Source organism: Scyliorhinus torazame, chromosome 24 (genome assembly GCF_047496885.1).
Source record: "Scyliorhinus torazame isolate Kashiwa2021f chromosome 24, sScyTor2.1, whole genome shotgun sequence".
NCBI classification, from domain to species: Eukaryota; Metazoa; Chordata; class Chondrichthyes; order Carcharhiniformes; family Scyliorhinidae; genus Scyliorhinus; species Scyliorhinus torazame.
In genome coordinates this window covers 35,304,868-35,322,973 of record NC_092730.1, presented here as the reverse complement: position 1 = coordinate 35,322,973, position 18,106 = coordinate 35,304,868, and the positions used below count along the sequence as shown (strand labels likewise).

At 60.4% G+C, this 18,106-nt stretch overlaps 1 non-coding gene across 1 annotated transcript; it reads right to left on the bottom strand.

Moving 5' to 3' along the window:
• Window positions 1-16,553: 16,553 nt before the first annotated feature.
• Window positions 16,554-16,635, bottom strand: trnas-cga (transfer RNA serine (anticodon CGA)). Its single transcript has one exon. It is a non-coding gene; the product is annotated as a tRNA-Ser (tRNA).
• Between the last annotated feature and the right edge of the window lie 1,471 nt (window positions 16,636-18,106).

Below are 18,106 nucleotides of genomic sequence, written 5' to 3'. Positions count from 1 at the left end.
CGTATCTTAAGCGGGGGCCGCGTGTCTCAAGCAGGAAGCGCGTATCTCAAGCAGGGGCCGCGTGTCTCAAGCAGGAGGCGCGTATCTCAAGCAGGGGGCGCGTGTCTCAAGCAGGGGCCGCGTGTCCCAAGCAGGGGGCGCGTGTCTCAAGCAGGGGGGGCGTGTCTCAAGCAGGACGCGCGTATCTTAAGCAGGGGCCGCGTGTCTCAAGCAGGAAGCGCGTATCTCAAGCAGGGGCCGCGTGTCTCAAGCAGGAGGCGCGTATCTCAAGCAGGGGGCGCGTGTCTCAAGCAGGGGCCGCGTGTCCCAAGCAGGGGGCGCGTGTCTCAATCAGGGGGGGCGTGTCTCAAGCAGGAGGCGCGTGTCTCAAGCATGGGCCGCGTGTCCCAAGCAGGGGGCGCGTGTCTCAATCATGGAGCGCGTGTCTCAAGCAGGGGCGCGTGTCCCAAGCAGGGAGCGCGTGTCTCAAGCAGGGGCCGCGTGTCTCAAGCAGGAGGCGCGTATCTCAAGCAGGGGGCGCGTGTCTCAAGCAGGGGGCGCGTGTCTCAAGCAGGGGGCGCTTGTCTCAAGCAGGGGGCGCGTGTTTCAAGCAGGGGGCGCGTGTCTCAAGCAGGGGGTGCGTGACTCAAGCAGGAGGTGCGTATCTCAAGCAGGAGGCGCGTATCTCAAGCAGGGGCCGCGTGTCTCAAGCAGGAGGCGCGTATCTCAAGCAGGGGCCGCGTGTCTCAAGCAGGACGCGCGTATCTCAAGCAGGGGCCGCGTGTCTCAAGCAGGAAGCGCGTAACTCAAGCAGTGGCCGCGTGTCTCTAGCAGGGGGCGCGTGTCTCAAGCAGGGGGCGCGTGTCTCAAGTAGGGGCCGCGTGTCTCAAGCAGGGGGCGCGTATCTCAATCAGGGGCCGCGTGTCTCAAGCAGGGGGCGCGTGTCTCTAGCAGGGGGCGCGTGTCAAAAGCAGGGGCCGCGTGTCTCAAGCAGGTGCCGCGTGTCTCAAGCAGGGGCCGCGTATCTCAAGCAGGGGCCGCGTGTCTCAAGCAGGAGGCGCGTATCTCAAGCAGGGGGCGCGTATCTCAAGCAGGGGGCGCGTGTCTCAAGCAGGGGGCGCGGGTCTCAAGAAGGGGGCGCGTGTTTCAAGCAGGGGGCGCGTGTCTCAAGCAGGGGGTGCGTGACTCAAGCAGGAGGCGCGTATCTCAAGCAGGGGGAGCGTATCTCAAGCAGGGGGCGCGTGTCTCAAGCAGGGGGCGCGTGTCTCAAGCAGGGGGCGCGTGTTTCAAGCAGGGGGCGTGTGTCTCAAGCAGGGGTCGCGTGTCTCAAGCAGGGGCCGCGTGTCTCAAGCAGGGGCCGCGTGTCTCAAGCAGGAGGCGCGTATCTCAAGCAGGGGCCGCGTGTCTCAAGCAGGAGGCGCGTATCTCAAGCAGGGGCCGCGTGTCTCAAGAAGGACGCGCGTATCTCAAGCAGGGGCCGCGTGTCTCAAGCAGGAAGCGCGTATCTCAAGCAGTGGCCGCGTGTCTCAAGCAGGACGCGCGTATCTCAAGCAGGGGCCGCGTATCTCAAGCAGGAAGCGCGTATCTCAAGCAGTGGCCGCGTGTCTCAAGCAGGAGGCGCGTATCTCAAGCAGGGGGCGCGTGTCTCAAGCAGGGGCCGTGTGTCCCAAGCAGGGGGCGCGTGTCTCAAGCAGGGGGGGCGTGTCTCAAGCAGGAGGCGCGTCTCTCAGGCAGGGGCCGCGTGTCTCAAGCATGAGGCGCGTATCTCAAGCAGGGGCCGCGTGTCTCAAGCAGGAGGCGCGTATCTCAAGCAGGGGCCGCGTGTCTCAAGCAGGAGGCGCGTATCTCAAGCAGGAGGCACGTATCTCAAGCAGGGGGCGCGTATCTCAAGCAGGAGGCGCGTGTCTCAAGCAGGGGGCGCGTGTCTCAAGCAGGGGGCGCGTGTTTCAAGCAGGGGGGGCGTGTCTCAAGCAGGGGGCGCGTGTCTCAAGCAGGTGGTGCGTGTCTCAAACAGCGGCCGCGTGTCTCAAGCAGGACGCGCGTATCTTAAGCGGGGGCCGCGTGTCTCAAGCAGGAAGCGCGTATCTCAAGCAGGGGCCGCGTGTCTCAAGCAGGAGGCGCGTATCTCAAGCAGGGGGCGCGTGTCTCAAGCAGGGGCCGCGTGTCCCAAGCAGGGGGCGCGTGTCTCAAGCAGGGGGGGCGTGTCTCAAGCAGGACGCGCGTATCTTAAGCAGGGGCCGCGTGTCTCAAGCAGGAAGCGCGTATCTCAAGCAGGGGCCGCGTGTCTCAAGCAGGAGGCGCGTATCTCAAGCAGGGGGCGCGTGTCTCAAGCAGGGGCCGCGTGTCCCAAGCAGGGGGCGCGTGTCTCAATCAGGGGGGGCGTGTCTCAAGCAGGAGGCGCGTGTCTCAAGCATGGGCCGCGTGTCCCAAGCAGGGGGCGCGTGTCTCAATCATGGAGCGCGTGTCTCAAGCAGGGGCGCGTGTCCCAAGCAGGGAGCGCGTGTCTCAAGCAGGGGCCGCGTGTCTCAAGCAGGAGGCGCGTATCTCAAGCAGGGGGCGCGTGTCTCAAGCAGGGGGCGCGTGTCTCAAGCAGGGGGCGCTTGTCTCAAGCAGGGGGCGCGTGTTTCAAGCAGGGGGCGCGTGTCTCAAGCAGGGGGTGCGTGACTCAAGCAGGAGGTGCGTATCTCAAGCAGGAGGCGCGTATCTCAAGCAGGGGCCGCGTGTCTCAAGCAGGAGGCGCGTATCTCAAGCAGGGGCCGCGTGTCTCAAGCAGGACGCGCGTATCTCAAGCAGGGGCCGCGTGTCTCAAGCAGGAAGCGCGTAACTCAAGCAGTGGCCGCGTGTCTCTAGCAGGGGGCGCGTGTCTCAAGCAGGGGGCGCGTGTCTCAAGTAGGGGCCGCGTGTCTCAAGCAGGGGGCGCGTATCTCAATCAGGGGCCGCGTGTCTCAAGCAGGGGGCGCGTGTCTCTAGCAGGGGGCGCGTGTCAAAAGCAGGGGCCGCGTGTCTCAAGCAGGTGCCGCGTGTCTCAAGCAGGGGCCGCGTATCTCAAGCAGGGGCCGCGTGTCTCAAGCAGGAGGCGCGTATCTCAAGCAGGGGGCGCGTATCTCAAGCAGGGGGCGCGTGTCTCAAGCAGGGGGCGCGGGTCTCAAGAAGGGGGCGCGTGTTTCAAGCAGGGGGCGCGTGTCTCAAGCAGGGGGTGCGTGACTCAAGCAGGAGGCGCGTATCTCAAGCAGGGGGAGCGTATCTCAAGCAGGGGGCGCGTGTCTCAAGCAGGGGGCGCGTGTCTCAAGCAGGGGGCGCGTGTTTCAAGCAGGGGGCGTGTGTCTCAAGCAGGGGTCGCGTGTCTCAAGCAGGGGCCGCGTGTCTCAAGCAGGGGCCGCGTGTCTCAAGCAGGAGGCGCGTATCTCAAGCAGGGGCCGCGTGTCTCAAGCAGGAGGCGCGTATCTCAAGCAGGGGCCGCGTGTCTCAAGAAGGACGCGCGTATCTCAAGCAGGGGCCGCGTGTCTCAAGCAGGAAGCGCGTATCTCAAGCAGTGGCCGCGTGTCTCAAGCAGGGGGCGCGTGTCTCAAGCAGGGGGCGCGTGTTTCAAGCAGGGGGCGCGTGTCTCAAGCAGGGGCCGCGTGTCTCAAGCAGGACGCGCGTATCTCAAGCAGGGGCCGCGTGTCTCAAGCTGGCCGCGCGTATCTCAAGCAGGGGGCGCGTGTCTCAAGCAGGAAGCGCGTATCTCAAGCAGTGGCCGCGTGTCTCAAGCAGGTGGCGCGTATCTCAAGCAGGGGCCGCGTGTCTCAAGCAGGACGCGCGTATCTCAAGCAGGGGCCGCGTATCTCAAGCAGGAAGCGCGTATCTCAAGCAGTGGCCGCGTGTCTCAAGCAGGAGGCGCGTATCTCAAGCAGGGGGCGCGTGTCTCAAGCAGGGGCCGCGTGTCCCAAGCAGGGGGCGCGTGTCTCAAGCAGGGGGGGCGTGTCTCAAGCAGGAGGCGCGTGTCTCAAGCAGGGGCCGCGTGTCTCAAGCATGAGGCGCGCATCTCAAGCAGGGGCCGCGTTTCTCAAGCAGGAGGCGCGTATCTCAAGCAGGGGCCGCGTGTCTCAAGCAGGAGGCGCGTATCTCAAGCAGGAGGCGCGTATCTCAAGCAGGGGCCGCGTGTCTCAAGCAGGAGGCGCGTGTCTCAAGCAGAAGGCGCGTGTCTCAAGCAGGGGGCGCATGTCTCAAGCAGGGGGCGCGTGTTTCAAGCAGGGGGGGCGTGTCTCAAGCAGGGGGCGCGTGTCTCAAGCAGGTGGCGCGTGTCTCAAGCAGCGGCCGCGTGTCTCAAGCAGGACGCGCGTATCTTAAGCAGGGGCTGCGTGTCTCAAGCAGGACGCGCGTATCTTAAGCAGTGGCCGCGTGTCTCAAGCAGGAAGCGCGTATCTCAAGCAGGGGGCGCGTGTCTCAAGCAGGGGCCGCGTGTCCCAAGCAGGGGGCGCGTGTCTCAAGCAGGGGGCGTGTCTCAAGCAGGACGCGCTTATCTTAAGCAGGGGCCGCGTGTCTCAAGCAGGAAGCGCGTATCTCAAGCAGGGGCCGCGTGTCTCAAGCAGGAGGCGCGTATCTCAAGCAGGGGGCGCGTGTCTCAAGCAGGGGCCGCGTGTCCCAAGCAGGGGGCGCGTGTCTCAAGCAGGGGGGGCGTGTCTCAAGCAGGAGGCGCGTGTCTCAAGCAGGGGCCGCGTGTCCCAAGCAGGGGGCGCGTGTCTCAATCAGGGAGCGCGTGTCTCATGCAGGGGGCGCGTGTCTCAAGCAGGGGGGGGCGTGTCTCAAGCAGGAGGCGCGTGTCTCAAGCAGGGGCCGCGTGTCCCAAGCAGGGGGCGCGTGTCTCAATCAGGGAGCGCGTGTCTCAAGCAGGGGCCGCGTGTCTCAAGCAGGAGGCGCATATCTCAAACAGGGGCCGCGTGTCACAAGCAGGAGGCGCGTAACTCAAGCAGGGGCCGCGTGTCTCAAGCAGGAGGCGCGTGTGTCAAGCAGGAGGCGCCTATCTCAAGCAGGGGCCGCGTATCTCAAGCAGGGGCCGCGCGTCTCAAGCAGGAGGCGCGTATCTCAAGCAGGGGGCGCGTATCTCAAGCAGGGGCCGCGCGTCTCAAGCAGGAGGCGCGTATCTCAAGCAGGGGCCGCGTGTCTCAAGCAGGAGGCGCGTATCTCAAGAAGGGGGCGCGTGTTAAAAGCAGGGGGCGCGTATCTCAAGCAGGGGGCGCGTGTTTCAAGCAGGGGGCGCGTGTCTCAAGCAGGGGGTGCGTGCCTCAAGCAGGGTGCGCGTGTCTGAAGCAGGGGCCGCGTGTCTCAAGCAGGGTGCGCGTGTCTCAAGCAGGGGGCGCGTGTCTCAAGCAGGGAGCGCGTGTCTCAAGCAGGGGCCGCGTGTCCCAAGCAGGGGCCGCGTGTCCCAAGCAGGGGGCGGGTGTCTCAAGCAGGGGGGGCGTGTCTCAAGCAGGAGGCGCGTGTCTCAAGCAGGGGCCGCGTGTCCCAAGCAGGGGGCGCGTGTCTCAATCAGGGAGCGCGTGTCTCAAGCTGGGGGCGCGTGTCTCAAGCAGGGAGCGCGTGTCTCAAGCAGGGGCCGCGTGTCTCAAGCAGGAGGCGCGTATCTCAAGCAGGGGCCGCGTGTCACAAGCAGGAGGCGCGTATCTCAAGCAGGGGGCGCGTGTCTCAAGCAGGGGCCGCGTGTCTCAAGCAGGGGCCGCGTGTCTCAAGCAGGAGGCGTGTGTGTCAAGCAGGAGGCGCGTATCTCAAGCAGGGGCCGCGTGTCACAAGCAGGAGGCGCGTATCTCAAGCAGGGGCCGCGTGTCTCAAGCAGGAGGAGCGTGTGTCAAGCAGGAGGCGCGTATCTCAAGCAGGGGCCGCGTATCTCAAGCGGGGCCGCGCGTCTCAAGCAGGAGGCGCGTATCTCAAGCAGGGGGCGCGTATCTCAAGCAGGGGCCGCGCGTCTCAATCAGGAGGCGCGTATCTCAAGCAAGGGCCGCGTGTCTCAAGCAGGAGGCGCGTATCTCAAGAAGGGGGCGCGTGTTAAAAGCAGGGGGCGCGTGTCTCAAGCAGGGGGCGCGTGTTTCAAGCAGGGGGCGCGTGTCTCAAGCAGGGGGTGCGTGCCTCAAGCAGGGTGCGCGTGTCTGAAGCAGGGGCCGCGTGTCTCAAGCAGGGAGCACGTGTCTCAAGCAGGGGGCGCGTGTCTCAAGCAGGGGGTGCGTGACTCAAGCAGGGGCCGCGTGTCTCAAGCAGGGGGCGCGTGTCTCAAGCAGGGGGCGCGTGTCTCAAGCAGGGGGAGCGTGTCTCAAGCAGGGGGCGCGTGTCTCAAGAAGGGGGGGCGTGTCTCAAGCAGGGGAGCGTGTCTCAAGCAGGTGGCGTGTGTCTCAAGCAGCGGCCGCGTGTCTCAAGCAGGACGCGCGTATCTTAAGCAGGGGCCGCGTGTCTCAAGCAGGAAGCGCGTGTCTCAAGCAAGGGGCGCGTGTTTCAAGCAGGGGGCGCGTGTCTCAAGCAGGGGGTGCGTGCCTAAAGCAGGGTGCGCGTGTCTGAAGCAGGGGCCGCGTGTCTCAAGCAGGGGCCGCGTGTCTCAAACAGGGGGCGCGAATCTCAAGCTGGAAGCGCGTATCTCAAGCAGGGGCCGCGTGTCTCAAGCAGGAAGCGCGTATCTCAAGCAGTGGCCGCGTGTCTCAAGCAGGGGGCGCGTGTCTCAAGCAGGGGGCGCGTGTTTCAAGCAGGGGGCGCGTGTCTCAAGCAGGAGGCGCGTGTCTCAAACAGGAAGCGCGTATCTCAAGCAGTGGCCGCGTCTCTCAAACAGGAGGCGTGTATCTCAAGCAGGGGCCGCGTGTCTCAAGCAGGACGCGAGTATCTGAAGCAGGGGCCGCGTATCTCAAGCAGGAAGCGCGTATCTCAAGCAGTGGCCGCGTGTCTCAAGCAGGAGGCGCGTATCTCAAGCAGGGGGCGCGTGTCTCAAGCATGGTCCGCGTGTCCCAAGCAGGGGGCGTGTGTCTCAAGCAGGGGGGGCGTGTCTCAAGCAGGAGGCGCGTGTCTCAAGCAGGGGCCGCGTCTCTCAAACATGAGGCGCGTACCTCAAGCAGGGGCCGCGTTTCTAAAGCAGGAGGCGCGTATCTCAAGCAGGGGCCGCGTGTCTCAAGCAGGAGGCGCGTATCTCAAGCAGGAGGCGCGTATCTCAAGCAGGGGGCGCGTATCTCAAGCAGGAGGCGCGTGTCTCAAGCAGGGGGCGCGTGACTCAAGCAGGGGGCGCGTGTTTAAAGCAGGGGGGGCGTGTCTCAAGCAGCGGGCGCGTGTCCCAAGCAGGTGGCGCGTGTCTCAAGCAGCGGCCGCATGTCTCAAGCAGGACGCGCGTATCTTAAGCAGGGGCCGCGTGTCTCAAGCAGGACGCGCGTACCTTAAGCAGGGGCCGCGTGTCTCAAGCAGGAAGCGCGTATCTCAAGCAGGGGCCGCGTGTCTCAAGCAGGAGGCGCGTTTCACAAGCAGGGGGCGCGTGTCTCAAGCAGGGGGGGCGTGTCTCAAGCAGGAGGCGCGTCTCTCAAGCAGGGGCCGCGTGTCCCAAGCAGGGGGCGCGGCTCTCAATCAGGGAGCACGTGTCTCAAGCAGGGGGCGCGTGTCTCAAGCAGGGAGCGCGTGTCTCAAGCAGGGGCCGCGTGTCTCAAACAGGGGCCGCGTGTCACAAGCAGGAGGCGCGTATCTCAAGCAGGGGCCGCGTGTCTCAAGCAGGAGGCGCGTGTGTCAAGCAGGAGGCGCGTGTCTCAAGCAGGGGCCGCGTATCTCAAGCAGGGGCCGCGCGTCTCAAGCAGGAGGCGCGTATCTCAAGCAGGGGGCGCGTATCTCAAGCAGGGGCCGCGCGTCTCAAGCAGGAGGCGCGTATCTCAAGCAGTGGCCGCGTGTCTCAAGCAGGAGGCGCGTATCTCAAGAAGGGGGCGCGTGTTAAAAGCAGGGGGCGCGTGTCTCAAGCAGGGGGCGCGTGTTTCAAGCAGGGGGCGCGTGTCTCAAGCAGGGGGTGCGTGCCTCAAGCAGGGTGCGCGTGTCTGAAGCAGGGGCCGCGTGTCTCAAGCAGGGTGCGCGTGTCTCAAGCAGGGGGCGCGTGTCTCAAGCAGGGGGGGGCGTCTCTCAAGCAGGGGAGCGTGTCTCAAGCAGGTGGCGTGTGTCTCAAGCAGCGGCCGCGTGTCTCAAGCAGGACGCGCGTATCTTAAGCAGGGGCCGCGTGTCTCAAGCAGGAAGCGCGTGTCTCAAGCAAGGGGCGCGTGTTTCAAGCAGAGGGCGCGTGTCTCAAGCAGGGGGTGCGTGCCTCAAGCAGGGTGCGCGTGTCTGAAGCAGGGGCCTCGTGTCTCAAGCAGGGGCCGCGTGTCTCAAGCAGGGGGCGCGAATCTCTAGCTGGAAGCGCGTATCTCAAGCAGGGGCCGCGTGTCTCAAGCAGGAAGCGCGTATCTCAAGCAGTGGCCGCGTGTCTCAAGCAGGGGGCGCGTGTCTCAAGCAGGGGGCGCGTGTTTCAAGCAGGGGGCGCGTGTCTGAAGCAGGGGCCGCGTGTCTCAAGCAGGACGCGCGTATCTCAAGCAGGGGCCGCGTGTCTCAAGCAGGAGGTGCGTATCTCAAGCAGGGGCCGCGTGTCTCAAGCAGGACGCGCGTATCTCAAGCAGGGGCCGCGTGTCTCAAGCAGGAAGCGCGTATCTCAAGCAGTGGCCGCGTGTCTCAAGCAGGGGGCGCGTGTCTCAAGCAGGGGCCGCGTGTCTCAAGCAGGACGCGCGTATCTCAAGCAGGCGGCGCGTGTCTCAAGCAGGGGGAGCGTGTCTCAAGCAGGAAGCGCGTATCTCAAGCAGTGGCCGCGTGTCTCAAGCAGGAGGCGCGTATCTCAAGCAGGGGCCGCGTGTCTCAAGCAGGACGCGCGTATCTCTAGCAGGGGCCGCGTATGTCAAGCAGGAAGCGCCTATCTCAAGCAGTGGCCGCGTGTCTCAAGCAGGAGGCGCGTATCTCAAGCAGGTGGCGCGTGTCTCAAGCAGGGGGGGCGTGTATCAAGCAGGAGGCGCGTGTCTCAAGCAGGACGCGCGTATCTTAAGCAGGGGCCGCGTGTCTCAAGCAGGAAGCGCGTGTCTCAAGCAAGGGGCGCGTGTTTCAAGCAGGGGGCGCGTGTCTCAAGCAGGGGGTGCGTGCCTCAAGCAGGGTGCGCTTGTCTGAAGCAGGGGCCGCGTGTCTCAAGCAGGGGCCGCGTGTCTCAAGCAGGGGGCGCGAATCTCAAGCTGAAAGCGCGTATCTCAAGCAGGGGCCGCGTGTCTCAAGCAGGAAGCGCGTATCTCAAGCAGTGGCCGCGTGTCTCAAGAAGGGGGCGCGTGTGACAAGCAGGGGGCGCGTGTTTCAAGCAGGGGGCGCGTGTCTCAAGCAGGGGCCGCGTGTCTCAAGCAGGACGCGCGTATCTCAAGCAGGGGCCGCGTATCTCAAGCAGGGGGCGCGTGTCTCAAGCAGGCGGCGCGTGTCTCAAGCAGGGGGCGCGTGTTTCAAGCAGGGGGCGCGTGTCTCAAGCAGGGGGTGCGTGTCTCAAGCAGGGGCCGCGTGTCTCAAGCAGGGGCCGCGTGTCTCAAGCAGGAGGCGCGTATCTCAAGCAGGGGCCGCGTGTCTCAAGCAGGAGGCGCGTATCTCAAGCAGGGGCCGTGTGTCTCAAGCAGGACGCGCGTATCTCAAGCAGGGGCCGCGTGTCTCAAGCAGGAAGCGCGTATCTCAAGCAGTGGCCGCGTGTCTCAAGCAGGGGGGGCGTGTCTCAAGCAGGGGGCCCGTGTTTCAAGCAGGGGGCGCGTGTCTCAAGCACGGGCCGCGTGTCTCAAGCAGGACGCGCGTATCTCAAGCAGGGGCCGCGTGTCACAAGCAGGAAGCGCGTATCTCAAGCAGGAGGCGCGTGTCTCAAGCAGGGGGCGCGTTTCTCAAGCAGGAAGCGCGTATCTCAACAGTGGCCGCGTGTCTCAAGCAGGAGGCGCGTATCTCAAGCAGGGGGCGCGTGTCTCAAGCAGGGGGCGCGTGTCTCAAGCAGGGGCCGCGGGTCCCAAGCAGGGGGCGCGTGTCTCAAGCAGGGGGCGCGTGTATCAAGCAGGAGGCGCGTGTCTCAAGCAGGGGCCGCGTGTCTCAAGCATGAGGCGCGTATCTCAAGCAGGGGCCGCGTTTCTCAAGCAGGAGGCGCGTATCTCAAGAAGGGGGCGCGTATCTCAAGCAGGAGGCGCGTGTCTCAATCAGGGGGCGCGTGTCTCAAGCAGGGGGCGCGTGTTTCAAGCAGGGGGGGGCGTGTCTCAAGCAGGGGGCGCGTGTCTCAAGCAGGTGGCGCGTGTCTCAAGCAGCGGCCGCGTGTCTCAAGCAGGACGCGCGTATCTTAAGGTGGGGCCGCGTGTCTCAAGCAGGAAGCGCGTATCTCAAGCAGGGGCCGCGTGTCTCAAGCAGGAGGCTCGTATCTCAAGCAGGGGGCGCGTATCTCAAGCAGGGGGCGCGTGTCTCAAGCAGGGGCCGCGTGTCCCAAGCAGGGGGCGCGTGTCTCAAGCAGGGGGGGCGTGTCTCAAGCAGGACGCGCGTATCTTAAGCAGGGGCCGCGTGTCTCAAGCAGGAAGCGCGTATCTCAAGCAGGGGCCGCGTGTCTCAAGCAGGAGGCGCGTATCTCAAGCAGGGGGCGCGTGTCTCAAGCAGGGGCCGCGTGTCCCAAGCAGGGGGCGCGTGTCTCAAGCAGGGGGGGGCGTGTCTCAAGCAGGAGGCGCGTGTCTCAAGCAGGGGCCGCGTGTCTCAAGCAGGAGGCGCGTATCTCAAGCAGGGGCCGCGTGTCCCAAGCAGGGGACGCGTGTCTCAATCAGGGGGCGCGTGTCTCAAGCAGGGAGCGCGTGTCTCAAGCAGGGGGCGCGTGTTTCAAGCAGGGGGCGCGTGTCTCAAGCAGGGGGTGCGTGCCTCAAGCAGGGTGCGCTTGTCTGAAGCAGGGGCCGCGTGTCTCAAGCAGGGGCCGCGTGTCTCAAGCAGGGGGCGCGAATCTCAAGCTGGAAGCGCGTATCTCAAGCAGGGGCCGCGTGTCTCAAGCAGGAAGCGCGTATCTCAAGCAGTGGCCGCGTGTCTCAAGCAGGGGCCGCGTGTCTCAAGCAGGGGCCGCGTGTCTCAAGCAGGAGGCGCGTATCTCAAGCAGGGGCCGCGTGTCTCAAGCAGGAGGCGCGTATCTCAAGCAGGGGCCGTGTGTCTCAAGCAGGACGCGCGTATCTCAAGCAGGGGCCGCGTGTCTCAAGCAGGAAGCGCGTATCTCAAGCAGTGGCCGCGTGTCTCAAGCAGGGGGGGCGTGTCTCAAGCAGGGGGCCCGTGTTTCAAGCAGGGGGCGCGTGTCTCAAGCACGGGCCGCGTGTCTCAAGCAGGACGCGCGTATCTCAAGCAGGGGCCGCGTGTCACAAGCAGGAAGCGCGTATCTCAAGCAGGAGGCGCGTGTCTCAAGCAGGGGGCGCGTTTCTCAAGCAGGAAGCGCGTATCTCAACAGTGGCCGCGTGTCTCAAGCAGGAGGCGCGTATCTCAAGCAGGGGGCGCGTGTCTCAAGCAGGGGGCGCGTGTCTCAAGCAGGGGCCGCGGGTCCCAAGCAGGGGGCGCGTGTCTCAAGCAGGGGGCGCGTGTATCAAGCAGGAGGCGCGTATCTCAAGCAGGGGGCGCGTGTCTCAAGCAGGGGGCGCGTGTCTCAAGCAGGGGCCGCGGGTCCCAAGCAGGGGGCGCGTGTCTCAAGCAGGGGGCGCGTGTATCAAGCAGGAGGCGCGTATCTCAAGCAGGGGGCGCGTATCTCAAGCAGGAGGCGCGTGTCTCAATCAGGGGGCGCGTGTCTCAAGCAGGGGGCGCGTGTTTCAAGCAGGGGGGGGCGTGTCTCAAGCAGGGGGCGCGTGTCTCAAGCAGGTGGCGCGTGTCTCAAGCAGCGGCCGCGTGTCTCAAGCAGGACGCGCGTATCTTAAGGTGGGGCCGCGTGTCTCAAGCAGGAAGCGCGTATCTCAAGCAGGGGCCGCGTGTCTCAAGCAGGAGGCTCGTATCTCAAGCAGGGGGCGCGTATCTCAAGCAGGGGGCGCGTGTCTCAAGCAGGTGCCGCGTGTCCCAAGCAGGGGGCGCGTGTCTCAAGCAGGGGGGGCGTGTCTCAAGCAGGACGCGCGTATCTTAAGCAGGGGCCGCGTGTCTCAAGCAGGAAGCGCGTATCTCAAGCAGGGGCCGCGTGTCTCAAGCAGGAGGCGCGTATCTCAAGCAGGGGGCGCGTGTCTCAAGCAGGGGCCGCGTGTCCCAAGCAGGGGGCGCGTGTCTCAAGCAGGGGGGGGCGTGTCTCAAGCAGGAGGCGCGTGTCTCAAGCAGGGGCCGCGTGTCTCAAGCAGGAGGCGCGTATCTCAAGCAGGGGCCGCGTGTCCCAAGCAGGGGACGCGTGTCTCAATCAGGGGGCGCGTGTCTCAAGCAGGGAGCGCGTGTCTCAAGCAGGGGCCGCGTGTCACAAGCAGGAGGCGCGTGTGTCAAGCAGGAGGCGCGTATCTCAAGCAGGGGCCGCGTATCTCCAGCAGGGGCCGCGTGTCTCAAGCAGGAGGCGCGTGTGTCAAGCAGGAGGCGCGTATCTCAAGCAGGGGCCGCGTATCTCAAGCAGGGGCCGCGCGTCTCAAGCAGGAGGCGCGTATCTCAAGCAGGGGGCGCGTATCTCAAGCAGGGGCCGCGCGTCTCAAGCAGGAGGCGCGTATCTCAAGCAGGGGCCGCGTGTCTCAAGCAGGAGGCGCGTATCTCAAGCAGGGGGCGCGTGTTTCAAGCAGGGGGCGCGTGTCTCAAGGAGGGGGTGCGTGACTCAAGCGGGGGTCGCGTGAAAAGAGAGATCAATGACAGGAAATATTGGTCTATTTTAACGCTGCACTTCCTCCTTACTCGTAAACCTGCTGGGTACATTATGTTGCTGCCATTCTCAGGTCAGTGCTCTCAATGTGAGGATTTGGGCGGCTCTTAAAAGAGCCTTTGGGTTTTGTTAAATTGTCAAATGGAATTTCTCAGCCGCCGAATCCACAGAGAGTGCGGCCCTGGCGTTGGAGTGCGTAAACCACATCCATGGCGGTGACGGTCTTGCGCTTGGCGTGTTCAGTGTAGGTGACCGCGTCCCTGATCACATTCTCCAGGAAAACCTTCAGCACCCGGCGAGTCTCCTCATAGATCAAATCCGAGATGCGCTTGACGCCGCCAAGGCGAGCCAGGCGGCGGATTGCTGGTTTGGTGATGCCCTGGATGTTATCACGAAGCACTTTGCGGTGCCGCTTTGCTCCGCCTTTGCCCAGTCCTTTGCCTCCTTTCCCTCTGCCAGACATGGTGCTTCTTCAGTCAAATCGCTGCTGAATGAGAGAGGAGCTGCTGCACTTTCCATTTTTATACAGCCCGCCCCGACCTGACTGAGAGAGAGAGGCGGGGAACAGACTGAGTGACAGACAGAGCAGTGAAATGTCTTTGATCATCCAGCTCCGCCTCCTGCCTGCTCCAACCCACATTTTATAATCCAAACAGAAGTGAAAAGAGCGCGCTGAACAACACGTACAAACTGCAACATGATGGGCTGCACAGTGGTCAGCACTGCTGCCTCACAGCGCCAGGGACCCTGGTTCACTCTGACCCTGACATTCTGTGTCTGTGTGGGTTTCCTCCCACAGTCAAAGATACGCAGGTTCGGTGGATTGGCCATGCTAAATTAGCCCTTTGTGTCTCGGCGTGTGTGTTAGGTGGAGTTGCGAGGGAGTGGGCCTGGGTATGTTTGCTCTTTCAGAGAGTCGCTGTGGACTCGATGGACTGAATGGCCTCCTGCACTGTAGTAATTATATGGGAAGGATCTCGGCGTTGCTGGACGTGGCGCAGGTCTGGCCCATTCCCCAGTCCTACGCGCAGCAGTCACCCGAGTCATCATCAGGTTCATCTGGAGATCACAGGGACCCATATACAAACAGAAGGGACAACATGTACAAATCTCTGGAAAATGGAGGGAGAAACATACACAAGGCCGGCCTCCCCCTGATGTTCACCTTTGTGTGTGACTACATCAAGCTGTGCGTGTACCCCCAGTACACAAACACAAAGTGTCACTACGTACTGAGGTTCTACCTGTCCCCGGTGTTACGAAGGATGGGTCTGGCCTCATTGCCGCAGGATGCTCTGGTAGTTGGACCATGTCGTAACACCTGTCCCTCATGGAAACATTTGTTCAGGAAAACACCTTTGACCACAAGGCGATCAAGCAGTGGTCTGCACGTAATGTCCTCGAGGCCCTTAGGGAAAAAGTGACTTTGGATCATGTCAGATGGTTCCCCTGAGCGGACTCTCAGAGGCATCTGGCAGATCATCTCATCACCAGAACTTTCAAACAAGCACCAAGCCCCAGCTTGGCTGGTGGTGAGCAGGGCTCTCCCGGCAGATCCTTCCTGCACTCCCGAAGTCTCAACGCCGTCACACGCTGCCCTCGAAGTGGCTGGGGGCGGGGGGGGGGGGGGGCGCGAAATGGTCACTCGCCTCCATGTGGAATGTGCCTTTCCAAATAAGGTCTGGAGAGTGAAAGTTCATGGATGACACCAAGGTTGGTGGGAGCGGCAGAGAGTGTTCAGAATTGTCAGAGGATACAGCAGGACATACATAGGATGGAGACTTGGGCAGAGAAATGGAGTTTAATCTGGACAAATGGAAGGTAATGCATTTTGGTAGGTTTAACATAGAGGGAAATATACCGTAAATGGCAAAACTCTTAGGAATATAGAAAGTCGGAGAGATCTGGGCACGCAGGTCCACAGATCTTTGAAGGTGGCAATGGAAGTGGACAAGGTTGTCAACAAAGCAGACGGAATGCCAGCTTTCATTGGACGGGGCATTAAGTATAAAAACTGGCAAGTTATGCTGCAGCTGTACAGAACCTTGGTAAGGACGCACTTGGAATATTGTGCGCAATTCTGGTCACCACCTTACCAGAAGGCTGTGCAGGCTTTGGAGAGGAGGCAGAGGAGGTTTAACAGGCTGTTGCCTGGTCTGGAAAGTGAACTTCATGGAGAGGCTGAATAGACTCGGACTGTTTTCATTAGACAGACGGAGTTTGAGGTGTGATCTGATAAAGGCCGACCAAATTATGAGGGGCATGGATAGAGTGAATGGGCAGGCAATCTTTCCCAGGGTGGAGGGGCCAGTCACCAGGGGGCATAGATTTAAGGTGCACGGGGTAAAGTTTACAGAGGATGTGCGAGGCAGGTTTTTTTACACAGACAGTGGGGAGAGCATGGACCGCGTTGCCAGGGGAGGTTGTGGAAGCAGCTACATTACGGCTGTCAAAAATCATCTTGACAAACACATGGATCGAATGGGTAGAGAGGGATACGGCACAAGGAAGTGCTGAGGGTTTTGGCAAAGTTTGGTATCATGACCAGTACAGGTTTGGACGGCCGAAGGTCCTGCTCCTGTGCTGTATTGTTCTTTGTTTGAGAGATGCAGTGAGATTTGTCCAGGTTCAGCCCGAGCAGCTCTGTGACACAGGACTCTGTGCTCTACGGGCTATTCCCCGGAGAACACACTGAGACAAACATCAACTGCTGCTGGAGGATCATAAACTCGGTGAAAGACTCTCTTTGGTCTGCCTGTAACCTGTTGATCTTCCAGGGTAAAGAATTGTCCTCGACTGAGTGTTGCAGACTGGCACATTCCAAAGTCCAGGACTACGTGCTGAGGGACGCACTCAAGCTTGGGGTACCCGGCACCAAGGCTCAATGGAGAAAGGCCACTGTGTAAGTTCTTGCAGCAAATGTACACCAAGAGGCTGGTAACCGGGTAAAACCCCGGGTCTGTGTGAGTAACACTAAAGAGGGGCTGGTATTATTCTGTGATCCTGTGACAGATCAAGATCTTGGAGGTATCGCTGCTGTATTCCCAGGAGGCGGTGGTCTGTTTCGGAGAGCAAAAGTTTCCATCGAGGACGGGGTTCTCAATAAGAACAAACTGGAGGTGTGGGATGTTAGAATCTGCTCAGCACTGATTCATTTTTATTCATTGTTGAGTCCCAGAATAAACACGTGGATTGTAACTGTCCATTAAAAACAAAAATAGAATTCGGAAATTTATGGCCAGTAACTTCACAATGTCCACGTTACATCACTCAGCATCCTCAGCTGCATCACATCTGGTCCACATTTCCACAGCAGAGAGCACAGTTTCACAGCAGAGAACAGTCCCACAGCCTTCCTGGCTGTTGACCAGCCTTCAATTTGTTGCGCTGCTTTATTTCGAACTTTCAGTTCGGCTGGTCAGTTTGAAAATAAGAGACATTAAAAGATCTGACATATGATAAATTCTGGCAAAAGATGTGACAAAAATAAATTTCACATTGCTTTGTTATCAGACATTTTCACAATTCTGGTTCCTGATGAAGTTAATATGAAGGTTACTGAGGTGGTGATCTTGTCCTGACAAATAAGAAAATTCAGAGCGAAAGCAGAATGAGGAAAACAGCTTCAGGGCACAAGAAGATTTTTGTGTAATGACATTTCAACAGAATACATTGAATGATGAAACAAATTGATGCTTAAATGATACAACACTGCATTTTTCGAACAAATGGCTGAACATTATTTCGCTGCGAGTAGGGTTCGAACCTACGTGGAGAAACCCCATTAGATTTCGAGTCCAACGCCTTAACCACTCGGCCATCGCAGCTGATATCTGTACAGCCAATTCGTTCTATAGAAAGCATTGTAAAACCAGACACGCGGGATTGCAGTATTGCGTTGAACGGTATCCCAGTCTTTCTGTGAGAAGGGATTGAATCTGCGTGGAGAAAAAATATTCGATTTGGCGCCACGCCTTCACAGTATTGAGAATATTGAGCTGAACGAACTGTTTTGATAACAGGAACACAAGGTTATGTTCCTGGACTGGGAATCCAGAGGCCTGAACTCACCTTTCGTGACATGATTTAATAAATCTGGAATTGAAATTTAGTCTCAGTAATGGCGGATAAAGGTTCTGCTTCAGACGGATCATATTTCCACAACTGGGAACACATTTACACAACAGGGAATGGTTTGACACAACCACAGTGAAGATTTGTCACCGGCAGAGTCACGGTTCCGACAGAGATAACAGTTAAATAGCACAGAGCACGGTTACACAGCAGAAACCTCAGTTCCACGGCAGAGAGCTCAGTTACACAGCCGGGAGCACAATTACACAGCCGGGAGCACAGTTACACAGCAGAGAGCACAGTTACACAGCAGAGTGTGCAGTTTCACTTCACAGAGCACAGTTACACAGCAGAGAGCACAGTTACACAGCCGAGAGCACAGTTGTTGATTCCCAAATTTCTTTCTCTGTCAGTCTGGCCTCAATAAAAGTCGAGATGGATTTGCAAGTAAAAAGAAGTTATTTTATTCAGCTTGCAAGCTACCTAGTCCACAGTGATACAGACAACATGTTGCTGTCTGCAGTCCCGGGAACTAAGTGAAGGTCCCAGACAAGGAGATCAGTACTCATACATTCAAATGGCATCAAGTTTCACATACTCGACAGCCATAGGTCATCCTATGTCCCTCCTAACTTGTTTGATCTATTCTGATTGGCTCACTTCCAATCCCTTTCTCCGGCCCCTATCAATGCAGCATCACTCTCATAGACACACCTCTTCCTGCTTTTTCCATGCGGTCTCAAATCCCTTTGTCTCTACCTGCCAGAATCAAAGTGGCTTATTTCTACATTACATTAACTAATATCTCTAAAGTAACTATTTTAGATCACATTCCTCATTCCCTCCTTTTATCATTCCATGATAGCCGACCTATCCAATCCATAGCTACGGTTCCTCATCTAAAAAGATCCGTCGCTGCATTTCCAATTCCTGTCCCCCCTTCATCTGCCTCGCCCTCATGGATTTTAACAGTTAATTTTTTTTTTGCGGTGATTGGGGCGGTGATCTGATCCAGTGCACCCCGCATTCTACCCATCACACATTTAAGGATGGCCAGGCCCACAAAGATGCAGCCGATAGCTACCACTAGATACATGGCCATATTTATCAACCAGTCCTTCCATCCTCCAAATCCCCAGTTACCCCAAGAGCCAGGATCCTGCATCCCGTGCAAGTGATCCCGTATGCGATCCATAAATTTAGTGATGTTAGCGGTCAAGTCCT